The sequence below is a fragment of the Macaca fascicularis genome, chromosome 17 (assembly GCF_037993035.2).
Source record: "Macaca fascicularis isolate 582-1 chromosome 17, T2T-MFA8v1.1".
Classification (NCBI taxonomy): Eukaryota; Metazoa; Chordata; class Mammalia; order Primates; family Cercopithecidae; genus Macaca; species Macaca fascicularis.
The window spans coordinates 80,630,841-80,641,941 of record NC_088391.1 but is presented as its reverse complement, the minus strand read 5'-3'; the positions used below and the strand labels follow the sequence as shown (position 1 = coordinate 80,641,941).

At 33.8% G+C, this 11,101-nt stretch overlaps 1 long non-coding RNA gene across 1 annotated transcript in view; it reads right to left on the bottom strand.

Moving 5' to 3' along the window:
• Window positions 1-1,851: 1,851 nt before the first annotated feature.
• LOC135968038 (uncharacterized) overlaps window positions 1,852-11,101 on the bottom strand; it is a 152,614-nt gene continuing 143,364 nt past the window's right edge. Inside the window, exon 3 of the long non-coding RNA XR_010582464.1 lies at window positions 1,852-1,977. This is a non-coding gene — a long non-coding RNA (uncharacterized lncRNA). The remainder of the gene's footprint in view (window positions 1,978-11,101) is intronic.

Genomic DNA, 11,101 nt, shown 5'->3' with positions numbered 1-11,101 from the left:
GAGGGTTCTTCTTTGTTTCAGGGGGTTACATTCTTGGTACATTCTGCTCCCAAGTTGGAAGAACTGGGTCAGACAAGGAACATTCAAGGATCTATCTTACAGTTATCTTATAAAAGACAGTTGAAAAGCAATCAAATACAAGAAGATGCTAATATATAACAATAATGCACAGAATTCAGTTGAAACCTGGATAATATTAAAAGCTGTAACAAAGTTTATACATCACACACATGCATAGATAATTACAATTATGCTGTGACTGACATTTTGCTAATAGCAATTGTTCAATGCCATGGATTTAAGATGCATCCCACTTTCAGGGATATTAAAATGTGGAAAAAATAGACATCAGGAAAGTGAGAAGGAATTCTTCTGTTTCAAACAAAAAAATTGCAGCAGACCATTCCTTGCAGTGAAATCAGCAGTTATTTTCCTCTTTGTAAACTTATCTGATGAGAAACTGAACAGAAAAAAAGTTTCTGGGAGACAGAGAAGTCAGAATTATTTAAACGATTCAAAGGGGACAAAGGGGAGATGAACATTGGAGTTGAGGATTATCAAATCAACTAGGTCTAGTGCGACCAAGATATTGGAGGTAAAAGAGTGATGCGAAGTAAGCTTAACATTCAGTTTCTGTTTTTCTCTTCAGATATTTGGCTGATTAAGTTGCAAGTGGCAAAAAGTTTTGAGTCTAGAATGGTTAGTTAATTAAGATTTTGCTACTGAAAAGGTGAAATTTATAGTTTGATTTTTAAGAAATATTTGCAGATTTCTTAGTTGATATATTAGTTGGTTATATACATATTCATGCAACATCCTTCTCACACATTCCTTAACATTTTCAAGTGTAACTTGCTTGACCACTCTGTTCAAGATGACAATACTCACTTTCTCTTCTTTGCTTTATTTTTAATAGTAATTAGCACTATCTAATATATTATATATTTTGAATATTTTATTATTACTTTTCATTCACTACAGCATTGTGCTATGTTGCATAGTGTCCCCAAAAAGTATATGGCCTTCCTGGAACATTAGAATGTAACTTTGTTTGGGATATAACATCATTTTAGATGTAACTACTTCAGATAAATTTATACTAGGGTAGGGTGAACGATTAATTCAACATGATTGTGAACGATATCCTTAGAAGAGAAGAAAAGACACAAAGAGAATGCCATGTGAAGACAGAGGCAGAGAATGGAACTATATTGACATAGAAAAGAAATGCTAAAAATTGCTGGCAACCAATGGAAGTTAGAAGAAAAACATGGGACATAGTTTTCCTCTGAGACTCCAAGAAGGAATGTCCCCTGTGAATACTTTAATTTCAGTGATCTGTCCTCCAGACCTCCAGCACTGAAACAGGTGAAAAGACTCTGTTCAGGGGAGTAAAACTAGTAAAACTAGGGGAGTAAAAGCTTTTACTGACTGTGTGGCCACTTTAGAACATACTACTCACTTCCTTTCTGACCTTTTCATCACTGGGGACTTTGCTGAGTGCTCCAATGACACTTGTGGATAGGAGACTAAGCGGGAGAGGCAGAGTCAATTATCCAACAATTCTGTCATCAAGACATTTAAAACTGTTAGATGAAACCTGTGAATTCTGTCAAATATTTAAAGAGAAATTAACAACAATCCATTTCAAATTTTTCCAAAAATATTAGAAGTCATACTAGAAGCCAAGCGTCACTCTGATACATAGAGACAATACAAGAACAGACAGTTAGAGATCTTTCGCCCTTTCAGATATAGAGGAAAAAAGAATCTCAATAAAATACTAGCTAATTAAATCCCACAAGATATGAAAATGATTATACACCATGACGAAGTGTTACTTACCCCAGTAATGTAAGAGTGATTCATACCTGGGAGGCTGAGGCAGGAGAATCCCTTGAACCTGGGAGGCACAGGTTGTAGTGAGCTGAAACTGCGCCACTGCACTCCAGCCTGGGTGGCAGAGGAAGACTCCATCTCAAAAAAAAAAAAAAAAAGAAGAATGATTCAAAATAAGGCTACCAATTTAATTAATTTAAAATATTACATTAATAGATCAAAGTGAATGAAATATGATCTCAATTCAGAAAATTCATTTTATAAAATCCAACATTTCATTATTTAAAAATCCCCCAAATTATAAATTTCCTCAACATGATCAATAGCATTTATAAAAATACAGAGATATTATCATACTCAATGGTGAAAAACTGAAATCTTTTCCCCTAAGACCAAGAACATGACAAAAATTTCCCCTCTCACCCCTGATATTTGACATATCAGGAGTGAAAGTTCTAGCTGGAGCAATTAGGCAAGAAAAATAAAATAAAAACCGTTCAATTTTAGTGGAAGAAATTTTGAAAACTCCATTTACTGATGGAATAATCATATATACACAAAATTGAGAAGAATCTACAGGAAAACTACTGGGATTAATGAATCAATTAAGCAAAATTGCAGAATACAAGATAAATGAACAAAAATGAGTTATGTTTCTATACATCCCCAATGAACAAACTGAAAAAGAAATTAAGAAAGCAATTTCATTCACAATGGAATTAAAAAAATAAAAGAGAAATAAATTTAACCAAGGAGATGAAAGTCATTGCACAAAAAAATGCAAAGTATTGCTGATGGAAATTAAAGACCTAAGTAAATAAGAGGACATCCCATGTTCATGGATTGTAAAACTTAATCATTTTTAGAATAGGTTTTTTAACAAATGATGCCAAAACAACTGAATTTCCACCTGCAAAACACTGGAATATGGACCCTCTCTTACTCCATATATAAAAATCAAACCAAATCAATGACCTAAATATAACAACCAAAACCATAAAACTCTTAGAAAAAAGCAAACATATGGGTAAGTATTTATGAATTTGGATTTTGAAATGGATCCTTAGATATGACACAAAAAGCATGAGCAACAACAACAAAATAACAACAGAAAAATGACATCATCAAAATTAAAACTTGTACACCAAAGGACACTATTGAGAAGTGAAAAGCAACCTACAGAATGGGAGGACATATTTGAAAATCATATATCTGATAAGAGTTTAATATCCGAACAAATTATCATATTTTCCCTGAAAACATGTTCATCTATTATGTATCAGGTTTTTTTAAAAAAAAAACTGGAAAAAAAATATTTCCACAAGTCTTCCCCAAACCCCCAAAATACTTTTTAAAATATTTCCTTGATCACCACTAGGCTATATGATCACTATAGCTGCAATAGAAATTCACAAAATGAACGTCTTACCTTTCCACCTTCTATAAAGAGAGGAAATTTTCTCCAACAAGCAACAAGTGAGAGCAGAATAATTGCTTTGCATCTGTCTATTTAATCCAGACAGAATAAATTACACTGTGTAAATAAAATACAAGCTTACACAATACAGCCAGATTTCTCATACTAAACCCTCACAGATTACAGAAGGACCTCTGTCCTATATAGCTGTGCAATAATTAAAGTTGGCATATGCCCTGATTTCTCATAGCAATGTCTCCATGATTATTTTGAGAAAGAAAATATGATATCTTAAGGATGCCACAAGTCTACTCTTCACTTCTTTGGCACAGGTTAATTCTTAGCATGGACCTAGATTTATCACTGCCTGGTCTAACCACAAGGATCTCATGAATAAGGAAAGAATGCAAGGATGCTTGGCATACAGAAATAAAATGATCAAGAGAGTCTGAACCTAAGGTCACAGTTACAGTGCCTTGGAAACATCAGAGTATTAGACAGTAACTGCCTATTGGGGTCACCGTCATGAATTGCTTTCCCACTTATGTATTCTTATTCAACTAGAATTAAATGTCTTGTGTCATCATTTTGGAATAGAAAGAGGAGTTTATGAAGAAATCTAAAGAGATTTAAATTAAATTTGAATTAACTGTTCAATGAGAAAAGAATGAATAAAAAATATGACATGGTTTCCTAACAAGAGAAGCAAAGGACAAGAAGAAAATGTGGTACATATACACAATTATACACAATACAGCACTCTTCAGCCATAAAAACAGAATGAGATCCTGTCATTTGCAACAATAGGGATGAAAGCAGTTGTGGTCATTATGTTAAGTGAAATAAACCAGACACAGAAAGAAAAAATCCACATGTTCTCACTTATTTGTGGGAGCTAAAAATTAAAACAATTGAACTCATGGAGATAGAGAGTAGAATACTAGTTATCAGAGTCTGTGAAGGGAAGTAGGGAATGTGTAGGGTGTGTGTGGGGAAAGTGAGGTTGCTTAATGGGTACAAAGAAAAAAAGAAAAAATGAATAATATCTATTACTTGACCAAATGCTTGAGGTGATGGACAGCCATTTACACTGATGTCTTATTACATAGTATATGTATCAAAATATCTCATGTACCCCATTATTCATATGTACATATAGCATTTATATATAATGAGTATATACAATATATAAATATATATGTACAACTACTTTCTACCCACAAAAAATAATAATTAGCAAAGAACTAATGAGGATTACAGACATGTGACTGCGTGTTCAATGAACAGAGTAAATGAAGAGACTAAATTTGTCTATCAAAATATAAAAGAAGGAAGAGTGAATCAGAATGAGGCACAAAGAGAAAATAAACATTGAAAATACTAAAAGTAAGTTAAGAAATGTAGATGATATACTAAATGAATATTCCAGAATAAGAAAATGGCTAAATTGCTGAAACAAAATTTTCAAAAAGACAATGTCCCTCTAGCTCACTATTGCAGCCTCAGTGCTCAGCACATTTATGTCATGTAGCATGGAGCAGTAAATATTTATTTCATAATATTTCATAAATATTTAATATTTGGTATTATGGCTACATTGAATATATTACAATCATAAAAAATACTCAACAGTTACTGTTTACGCTTTTGAAAACAATGTAAGTTATCTCATGCTCACAATAATCTTACTAGATTCCTTTATTGTCTCCATTTTATTCCTGAAAAAATGAGATTTAGAGAAACATAAATTGACTTTTAATTTAATTTGAATCTTTTAAGGAACTTAAACATATATGTTTCTGATGTCATTTTAACTTGCTATTAAACATTATATGCACTCCAACCCTTAAACAAAAATAAGTACCCAGGGGAAAATGTTATTTGTACTTGATACACGTGCTTTTCCACTTTTCTGTCTCACACTTTATTACAGGATTCTTCAATCTAGGAAAAATTTAAAATTTTTCTTTCACGATGCTTTTACAGCTAATGAATGTATTTATACAGCTAATGTCCTCAAATAAATGTCATGTCTTGAATGGCCCAAATTACATTAAAATTCCTAAAGTCTTTCATAATTGTATTTTATTTTTACCAGTTCAAATTCACTTTGAAATAAAATAATTCATTTTAAAATCTGAATTTGTAGAAAAGAAATCAGAATAATGAGACATCTCTACAAATTTTATAAACAATAGTTTAAAGTGTTGATGATGTATAATAGGGAGAAAGACTTATGCATACAGATCCATACTATATCTTAAAATAATTAAAGTGCTCTCCAATGAAAGTGAGTTTAGATTTATTGAATAGCATTCTAAAAAGCAAAACTACCATCAGTGAAATAAGAACATCTAGTTTTGGCCGGGCGTGGTGGCTCACTCCTGCAATCCCAACACTTTGGGAGGTTGAGGCAGGCGGATCACAAGATCAGGAGATGGAGACGATCCTGGCTAACACGGTGAAACCCCGTCTCTACTGAAAATAGAAAAAATTAGCCAGACGTGGTGGCGGGTGCCTGTAGTCCCAGCTACTCAGGAGGCTGAGGCAGGAGAATGGCTTGAACCCGGGAGGCGGAGCTTGAAGTGATCCGAGAACGCGCCAGGACACTCCAGCCTGGGCTACAAGAGCGAGACTCCGTCTCAAAAAAAAAAGAAAAAAAAAGAACACCTAATTTTAATTAAACAAATAAACAGATATTTCTCTATCTCTCAGGATGCTTATGTAAGGCTCGAATGATTACTTTCTAGTGGGGTAAATGGGTATTGGAGATTATTATACAAGATAATTTTTAAGAGCCTCCCAACTTGAGATTTAGATTTATTATAATGTATGCTTCAAAGTACACAAGAGTAGAAGAATGATAATAAAAGTAATTAATTGCAAAAGAAATAGAAATAATAATTAGTCATAGAAAAATGTTCAGATGTACAGTTAGTTCCAAATACAAAGTTAACAATGGGTAAAAATTACATTGCAAATTTATTTAAATTGGGCAAAATATAAGCAATATTATTAATTATATTAGGCATTAATATTTATTGATAGTGAGGATTTGGAAAATGGCAACTTTCAAAAATAGCTCATACTATGAACTGCAAAGGAAATTTAAAAATGAGAACAAAGATTTGAAGGATTTAAGGATATGCCTCCCCCAAATGTGCTACTCTTGCATACAGACTATTTGATTTAAAGGCATTTGAAAAACAGCAAGTGCAATATCAGTCTGACCTTCCTTCTCTGTTTCTTAAAAGCATGAGAGATAAAATTCCCACATAAAAGATGGCTCCTTAAACTAGAAGGAAAGTATCATTTTCATAATTAAGGACTGAAAGTTGAGGCTGAAGGCAATCTGTACAAACATGGTTGGCTAACGCTGAGCATACAAGCCACTTCTCCACCTGATTACCTTAGTTTAAGCCCCTTTGCCTTATGACATTTTTGGAATTAACTACTCATTTAATTAAACATACAAATATTTGACTTTTGTCCACAACTTCGGGTCTCATTTTTTTTTATGAATGTGCCTATGCTATATAAAACTTGGATTAAATAAATGTGTATGCTTTTCTCCTGTTGATCTATGTCAATTTAATTCTTAGGTTCAGTCAAACAAACAAACCTAAGTGGGTAGAGGTAAAATTTCACCTCCCTATAGATGTTTATGTCTCTTGAAAAAAATAAAGTACTCTTAAATTTTAGATTCTAAATATGTTTTTGAGAATTTTAATTCTTATCTCTGTAATGATGAATATTTGAATATTTTGAAGAAAAAAACACATGTTGAAAAATATAGAATTATGTAGATAGATGATAGTATGCCCATACAGCATAATACTGTATCTTCATTAAGCTCATGTATATTTTCTGTGGTTTACTCCTCGTAAAAATAGTGTACATAGAAGTGATATTCACTGGAAATATTTATTTGTATAATGGCCCATGGATAACCTTTTCTTTCTTCTTTGTAGATTTTTATGTTATTATTGTTTTTGTTTGTGATTAGTATTTATGAGGGGACATCCTTAAATATGGTATTAAGAAGAATTTTCTGAAAGAACGATGTTTGAGAGCATACTTCAAGGATGAGGAAAATTGACTTAAAGTAAATAATTTTAGGTAGAAAGAAGACAATGTAATAAGCATTAAAATGGCACAAACCCAGATATGTTGGAGCAACTAAAATTCTACTTATGGGGAGGTTGATGACCAAGGGACAATTTTGTGAGTAAAGTTTACAGAAATAGTGTCAGATTATGGAAGGCATTAAAGCCATGGCTACAAGTTTGAGTTTATTCCTAAGTGTGTGAGAAGTACATAATTTAATTTACATTTTAAGAAGCTCATTTAGACTTTGGAGTGGTGAATGGACAGAAAGAAAAGAGACTAGTTAAACACTGTTGTAAAAATGCAGGGTCTAAATTATGTGAGCCTAGCTAGCCTAGGATGATAGGAAGCCAGATAGAATTATACAAACTTAAGATATATTTCAAATCAGGCCTTGACTAGAAAGGTAGAAAGTGAAGAAATTAAGAATGATTCTGGACGGGTGTGGTGGCTCTCACCTGTAATCTCATCGCTTTGGGAGGCCGAGGTGGTCAGATCACCTGAGGTCAGGAGTTCAAGACCAGCCTGGCCAACATGGCAAAATCCCATTTCTGGGCGCCTGTAATCCCAGCTACTTGGGAGACTGAGACAGGAGATTAGCTTGAATCTGGTAGGCAGAGGTTACAGTGAGCCGAGATTGTGCCATTGAGCCACTGCCCTCCAGCCTGGGCAACAGAGCAAGACTCTAACTCAAAAAAAAAAAAAATTCCTAAGCTTAGGTTTTGAACGAAAGGACAAATGACAGAGTACCAGACGTACTGCATTGCTGCGTGGGTTCTCCTGCAGTCATCCACACTGAGATGTTTGTGTGGCCATTTTTGTTTTTAACAGCCACACAGTGTTTGCACCAGATAGATCCTAGGGTGTCCCCCATCCCCTTCACCCCTTGGCATTCATGCCCAATATAATCCTGTCGTTTTGAATGTGAGTGAGAATTGTGACTTGCTTGCAACCAATAGAATATGTCAAGGACAATGGGAATTTTTTGGATGTAAATAAGACGCTAAATCAGATAATTTTTATTTAAACAAAGTGATTTATCCTGATCTACCATGGGTGGGCCTACTTTAACCAGATGAATGCCTTTACAAGAAGGACTGGGCCCTACTTGAAATGAGAGGCTGTCCTCATGGGCTTGATAAAGTAAGTGATGATATTGGAGAGATCTATGTGGCAAGGAAGAATGGGCAGATTTCAAGTTCTGAGGCCAGCTTCCAGCCAACAGTCAACAAAAAGCTGGGATCTCAGTCACACAGCTGCCTCTTCATTTCCTTCCTTCCTTCCTTCCTTCCTTCCTTCTTTCTTTCTTTCTTTCTTTCTTCCTTTTTCTTTCTTTCTTTCTTTCTTTCTTTCTTTCTTTCTTTCTTTCTTTCTTTCTTTCTTTCTTTCTTTTCTTTCTTTCTTTTCTTTCTTTCTTTCTCTCTCTCTCTCCCTCCCTCCCTCCCTCCCTCTCTCTCTCTCTCTTTCTCTCTCTCTCTCCCTCCCTCCCTCCCTCCCTATCTCTCTTTCTTTCTTTCTTTCTTTCTTTCTTTCTTTCTTTCTTTCTTTCTTTCTTTCTTTCTTTCTTTCTTTCTTTCTTTTCTTTCTTTCCTTCTCTCTCTCTCTCTCTCTTTCTTTTCTTTCTTTCTTTTAAAAACATATTTTAAAAACAAATTAGATGGAGATGGGGTCTCCCTATGTTGACTAGGTTGGTTTCAAACACCTGGTCTTAAGTGATCCTCCCATCTTGGCCTCCCAAAGTGCTGGGATTACAGGTGTCAGCAGCGCTTCCAGCTCAGTTGCCAGTTATTAAAATGGGAGAAACATGGGAGGGAGGAAATGTGAAGAAATACTTGCATTTTGGACATCTTATGTTTGAGAATTGGAATACATGCAAGTGGTAGTGTTAAAAGGAAGCAGAAAGGTGAGTTCAGAGTTCAGAGATTTAATTACATGACTGCAATTAGCACTATGTTGAAAAATACCTTCACTTCCCAGATTACATAATTATCTAAATGAAAGATAGCACCTCAACACCATGTAAATATTAAGCCACAGCATTTTAAGCAACAGGTATCCTACAAATATTAAAAACAACCAACCAACCAAACAAGCTACATTTAAATTAACGTAGGGTCAAATATCGAATCTTGATTTCCTTTTCTGTAAAATTGTCATATTAGTTATCTGTTTACTAAGAAGGTTTGTGGTAAAAAAAAAATTGAATAAATAAATGTATGTAAAATGCATTTTGGAAATTATAAAGCTTCATGAAAACAACAATTATTTAGTAAATAGAATAAAACAGCAAATAAAATTAGAATGATTTTAAAAACTTAGATTAGGCCTCCCTCCATAAATAAGTTAAATTTTTCTACCTCGGTCATGGAATATCCCATGCTCCTGTCATCACTTTTTGTAACTTCAGCATCTGTATAATTAGTTGATCCAAAACCCTGGTTCTTAGTTCCTTAGCCTCCTCACCCTAACCATCTATTCCTACACCAAATTATACCTTGTCAATACCAATAACTGCATTGTCACTGACACTTGGATTATAATCATCTCATTCTCTGAAACTCAGCTTTCTGCCACTATAATCTCTTCTACAATTCCTTAACCCTACCTGGACATCCATCAGCTGACTTTCCAATCTCCATGGCCTTGCTTCTCTCTTTATCTTCCTTACCCATAGCAGATTCTGTGGGCCATTAAAATGTCATCACTCCAGTTCATGCATTTTAAGCTCAGTTGTTATTATTGCCTTTCATATGTTTACTTGGTAAAGCCCCAGACATGATCACATCTTTTGGTCTACAAATAGCTAAACACGACTGTGAAAAATTAACTTCATAGATATGTATTTCTTTTTTTAAATTACGAACATATTTACTCTCATACTTTTAGTCACGTATTAAAAATAAATCTAACTCCTGCACCACCATTAAAATTTCATTCTTAGGAATAACATAGCTCTGATTTCACTGAGAGTATAGAAATGGAGTAGTAATTTATCATCACCATCTTCATCATCATCATCATCTTCACCACCACCAAAACTTCAAGACTTCTTGAACTTTTATCTATCTGTGTACATTTATCATCATTATCATATACATACATCATACATATACATACATCATCATCACCTTAATCATTGTCATCTTCACCACCACTAAATCTTCAAGACTTCCTGAACTTTTATCTCTCTGTGTACATATATGTTGACGCATGTATGCATGAACTCCATACAGAGGACAGAAGACAACATGTCATTGTTTCTAGCCAAAGTCTAACCTTTAACAGGCAAACTGGATTCTCTTGTGTTTGAAACAATAGAAACAGTGATTGTAAAATTAGTTCTGTATTATGTATTACAATATTTACTATTTGCTTAAAACTCTCATTAATACTCAAACATACTAGATTATCTGCTATCTCAAAAAACAAAATAAAAAATCCACTTATTCCATCATCTACCTTTTTCTCACTGTCGCTACACTTCATCGTAGTTAGAAAAAGTAATCTATAATCACTCTCTATAGTTACACACAAACTTTTCTACACTCACTCCCATTAATTGTTCATTACTTCTATCATGACTATTCTGACCCTCCTTTTCAAATGTCAAGTGTTAATTCTTAGCCATTATAGAACTTACTAAACGCTCACCAGTTTTCATGAAATACTTTCAGTGCTGAGTTTAAAGAACAAATATCCCGGTTTTACCACTATCACTCTAGTCATTTTTAAAAATCT